This window comes from Dunckerocampus dactyliophorus, chromosome 15 (assembly GCF_027744805.1).
Source record: "Dunckerocampus dactyliophorus isolate RoL2022-P2 chromosome 15, RoL_Ddac_1.1, whole genome shotgun sequence".
NCBI lineage: Eukaryota > Metazoa > Chordata > Actinopteri > Syngnathiformes > Syngnathidae > Dunckerocampus > Dunckerocampus dactyliophorus.
The window spans coordinates 13,560,002-13,566,056 of record NC_072833.1 but is presented as its reverse complement, the minus strand read 5'-3'; positions in this window follow the sequence as shown (position 1 = coordinate 13,566,056).

Sequence of the window (6,055 nt, the reverse complement as noted above, 5' to 3'; positions counted from 1 at the left end):
GCCATTAGTTGTTTTTTGAATTACTTTACGTAGTGTTCTCACCTCAAGTCTCTGCTTTTCTGGCGGCTGTAAAATAAAAATAAAATAAAATAATCTAAAATGGAGCCCAAGAAAACTGCAAATACCAGCCTTGTGAAGAAATGAATAAAAGGAGGTGAACTCAAAAGTGCTTCAAAATCATTTTAAAAGCAAAGCATTACTCATCATTTTCTCTCCATCCCTATTGTGTAAATAACACTGTCATGTCTTTCCCAACATGTGTTTATTATGGATTCAATGACAGTACATATGATGGCTAAATGATATGGTACACCTAAAATATTACATACACATTATGCCTAAATAGTTGTCCAAAATATTAGGCCTAAATATTACTGGAGGCCAACATATTAGATGCCTTCAAAATATTAGGTATGCCCAATGCCAAAAATATTAGGTAGACCCAAAATATTTGTTTAAAATGGATCCCCATTAGTTGCTACCAAAGTAATAACTAGTCTTCCTGGGGTCCATCACACAAAGCAACACAAGAGAGGTTGTCAACAACACGTACACAAGACACACAAAAGAAAAATATTAGATATGAAAAACAACAATAGTTCCTACATATACAACAACAATACCTATAAAGCAGTATAGCAACATCATATGGAAACATTAAGGGTGTAACGATTCATTTTAACAACAATTTGATTCGTATCACGATTCGTGGTTGTCGATTCGATTCAAGGACGATATCTGTTCATTTAGAACGATCCGAAAAGATTCAATAACTTTAAATCGATTCAGTAACTTTTTAGCCAAAAGTTCAACCAGTGTCACTGTGAAATAAATACCTGGATTCTGGACAGGTGAGGTTTCCTAGATTCTCATTGTTTTTTGCAAGGGATTCAGGTATACATTATTAATAATGCTGACATACTTAATAAATTATCAGTGAGTACAAAAAATGAGTTAAAAATGTAATACAAAATCAGGATGAACAGAGGGTGGTATAGCTTGCCATGATGAATTATTTACTTTAAATAGTGCAATCCCAACCTGCACTTTGCAACCCAAAGGGAGGGACATTATATCTCAGCAAATGAATCTGTTCTGGTATCTTCAATTAGGTGTTGAAACTTTTTCACCTGTACGGGCCAACGGAAGCAGGGTCTTTTTTGTGTGTACACAGCACAAAATTCAACAAACGGAAGTGTGCTGTGCAAGTGTAGGCCTACTCTGAAATAATTTAAACACTTAACTCTAAGTCCTTTTCATGTATTCTCCATCTGTGAACGGCTTCTCCCTCCTAATACATTGCCTTGTGCATGCATGTCCATTTTCATCGTCTCCTGCCTCCAAACAGGCAGGAAAAGAGTTCTCTCCGTGCATTGGTTTCTGGCACATTTGTTTCATAGAACAACAGCATAAATGCATTGAGCATGCAATGTTTGTCAGTCATACAGTCTTTGTCTGTATGGGTGGAGGCAGGGCTGGTAGCATACACACAGAGTGCAGAAGAGTGTAACATAGTACAAATTACATTAGTAGATTGCAATATATTGTCATATAATTTTTTAGGGGTGTCACACGATCTCGTGACACGATCCTGCGACATAGTTCAGACTGTGAACTATGGCATCACTACTATGGTAATGGTTTAATTTTACTTGAGCATGCATACAAGTTACAGTGGAATACGTCACAAAATACAATTCACAGTTCCACATCTCCAAAAGGAGTAGGAAAAAGCAAAGCGTATTTAATTCTACCCCCCCATCCATTTCACATCTGTTGCTGTACATGTATTCACTTCCTGTATTTTATATGTGATCTTTTTAATACATAAAAAAGTGATAAGGTAATGTAACAATATGGTAATATAATTGTCAAGGTTCCACAATCATAATAAATCAATATAATAATAAACAAATAATAATAAATACAAATAAACATAACAAGTTCAAGACTCTTCTTCCTTGTATTTTGCAAACATCAACTGCTTGTATTGTTTCTTGAAATCGCTCATCTTAGTGCTATGTTTAGGTTCCATAATTTGATTGCACATACTGAAATGCTGTGGGGCCTTAGCGTTGTTATCCAACCATCTTTTTAATATGGCCATTTTATCACTTTTTTAATTAACTCTTGTGTGCTTTCCCCAGAAAAAAAGCAGTAGTTTCATCCGCAAATAAAACTAACTTTTAGTATTTCGTCACTTTACCGATGGCATTAATATACAAGTTGAACAGTTTTGGTCCCAGTACTGACCCGTGGGGTTCTCTACACGTAATATTTAAACTTGCAGAGGTGTATTCTCCTAGCTTCACATATTGCTTCCTGTCAGCTAGGTAGCTTTTGACGCAATTCATAACTAACCCTCTGATAAATGATAGTAAACGTAATATGGAAGTGGCAGTGTGCTAGGTATTATTGGAAGCACACATTAAGTGCTTTACACACACTTTAAACCCTGCAATCTAACGTACCTTGGCTCCCTCAGCTCTATACTCTGGTTCTCCTGACCTACAGGGCGGCACCGGGGCTGGCCAGAGTGTGTGTGCGACATGAAGGCGTAATATGCCGACCATAACTCTTCTTCATAACACACCTTACACATAGAGGAGATCCGTGTTGACAATTTAGCGGCATGGTCGCTATATTTAGCAAGTAGGGGCGCGCATTAAAAGTGAAAGGCAAGAAGTGTTTCTTGCGTCATGCATTTATTCGGTAATTAAAATACAAGTGGTCCACAAAGGTGAAGTATCTGCCGCACAGGATCTCCATCTCTCATTGTGCAGCAGACACACTCCTCCTTCGCCTGGCAGCACCTGCCTTCCTGGTGAAACACTCACAGGTGTCCAATGTGTGGCCCAAGGGCTATCTGTGGAAGGTGGCTCATTGGAGAAATAAAATAAGAAAATACCAAACATTACAAATTCCCTTTGAGAAAATACATGTCACAAACGCCAATTCCGCTACTTTACAGAGTGAAAGATGACATATTAAAGGAAATATTGCATTATTAAGATATATTATAATTTATTATTATTATATATTATCATACCACTGGCTTATTTGGTCTCCAAAAATGTACACAATATCGTTTAGTGTCAATTTGTGGGACAATAAACAAAAAACGCCCTGCATGGCTTTGTGACTTGGTTAAATAAAAAAGTTTGTTTGTCCAGTCATATTTTTTCATTGTATGTTTCTTAAAATTAATGTTGAAATCTCGTCTTGTTTCGTTTCATAGACCCAATCTTGTGTATCGTCTCGTCTCATGAGTTGGGTGCCTCGTGACACCTCCAATATTTTTTCATTGTACTATTCTTAAAAGTAAAGTTCAAATCTCATCGAGTTCTCATAGACACAATCTCGTGTATCAGCTCGTCTCATGACACCCCTATTTGATTCTCATCCCTACACATGAGGCCATCATATTAAAGGGGACCTATAATACTTTTCTTCTTTTCTGACCTATAAATGTTGTTACAATGTCGTATTTTAGTGTTAAACAATGCCAACGCATCAGATAATGAGGTTTGCGCATTTGGAACTTAGCCCTGAAAGCAGTTTTGGACGGGTCTGCATGCTGGGGTTTTTTTAACACCTAGTTCCATTGACGTCAATGCAACCCGGACTGCCTTATATCGGCATGCCCAGCACCCCCGCTCTGCTTCGCTTTGTTCACGGTGTTAGCACGTTGTGCAATGTCTCCCAGGAAATGTTTGTTCGGGTTGCCTAAAGAGGCAAGCATCAGGCAGAAGTGGTTGGAGTAGCTGATTCCCAGCCAGCAAGAGAAAAACATGCTCATCTGTCAGCGGCACTTCACATGGGACTGTTTTGTGAACATGGGCCAATACGAAGCTGGAATATCCACCAAACTGTTGCTGAAGTCCGACACCTTTCCAACATTACTTGGTCGTGTTGAAGAGTCTGAAGAACAAGCTGTAAGTAACAATTTATCAGTGCCCTAACTGTGTTTATTTTGTGTAATTAATTGGACAAAAGGGGTTCGGCAGCTGTCCGGGAGTCCTCGTGAGCCCTTGGGAGTGTGACCAATCACAGCGGAGTGGGCTCGGCAAGAGGCGTACCTGGAGGAGGGCCGGGGTTGGAGTAAATTACACAGACTGTTTAAATCACACAGAGTCTGGAAGATCTCGAAAGCTTTCTGTGCGGGTTATCATGTGTAGCTGCTCTATAGGAATCCAGAACTCAATACAAAGGTCCGAAAATGAGTATAGGAGTATAGGTCCCCTTTAAGGTACATATTAGTTACAATATTAGGTAGGGTCAAATTATATTGGTACTCCTCTGGTCAAAAGAGTGGTACCCCCCCACCTAAAAACAAAAGCTGAAATATTAGGTGAACCAAAAACATTTATGTTCACATTTTGGCTAAATATTAAGTACACCTGAGGCCAAATTATTGAGAACGCTCAAAATATTAGGTACACCTGCAGCCAAATGATTATGCACACAAGGCCAACATATTCGGTACATCAGCACACTCAATATTAGGCAACTATGTTGCCACAATACAAAGTACAAATGAACCCACAATATTCTTTGCTGCTGAATATTAGTTACACCCACGGCCAAATATTACGTGCGCCTAATGGTGTTACACGGAAGGCCAAAATGGCCGCACGGTGGCCGGGTGGTTAGCATGTTGGCCACACAGTCAGGAGATCGGGAAAATCTGGGTTAGAATCTCTGCTTGGGCATCTCGGTGTGGCGTTTGCATGTTCTCCCCATGCGTGCATGGGTTTTCTCACATTCCAAAAACATGCATGTCAGGCGACTGTAAATTGTCCATTGGTGTGAGTGTCAATGGTTGTTTATATACACCCTGCAATTGGCTGGCGACCAGTCCAAGGTGTACCCCGCCTCTCGCGCAAAGTCAGCTGGGATAGGCTCCAGCATACCGCTGCGACCCTAATTAGGATAAGCGGCATAGAAAATGAATGGATGGAAGGCCAAAATATTAGATACGCAATTGGCCTAACTATTTGGTACACCCGAGTCCAACATATGATACGTTCAAAATATGAGGTACATATGAGCAAATTAGCACACACACAAGGTCCACATATTCATTTTTAGGTACACATACAACCCGAATATTCTTTGCAGCAAAAATATTAGGTACACATGCAGAAATATTAGAATTTGCTTAAATATTAGGTATCAAAGATACACCAGATTCCAGAATATTAGGTATAACCGAAATATTAGGGCTATAGGAAGCCACAATATTTGGTGCAGTCAAAATACAAGGTACAAGTACTGAACTAATATTCAATAATAGTACAGATTACACAAAATATTCATTACAATAAAAACAAAATACAAATAATAATACAGTTAATAAAAAATAACAAATGTGAAAGACTTATGTTATTATTGAGGAAATGTTATCATTAGTCTATCACATTGTCTACACATTCTGAGGCCTCATTATTAACTATTATATAATGGTCTATGTCTCGTAAAAGTGTTATTGTGTTATATTTAATCTCGTATTGTACCAACAACATGCGTCATTCTCAGTTATTTTTTCCTTTTTGCTTTTAAAAAGGTTGGACTCGAGACCAAAACAACAACGTGACGTGAAAGAAAACAGACGTCACGGGGATCACAACACTCTTTGTGATGCTGCGTTGAGGCATTGCAATGGGAGTGGATGCTAAAATTAGCCACTTGAGGGCTAAATGTTATTATTATTATTATCATTATGAGGATTGACACTTTTTGTGATTAAACATCATAAACTGTATGACACTTCTGCTCATGACAAACTACAATTCTAACGTCTTAACTGAACAATTTGATATATTTTTGGGCGTGTCTTCCTATGTTCGCTATCCTTTATTTACCTTTGGCTTGCTCAATGTCACATATCCTTTGAAATATATTGACAAGAGTTGGAATGTGCCTCGAACAAAAGAAATAAGGGTGTAGAGGTGTGAGACTGACAGCCTGACGCCCTACGGCCTTTACCCAGGGATTTTAGCTTTGTCCATCGATATTGTCGCGCCACATTGCATCAAAATGCATCATCCCTTTT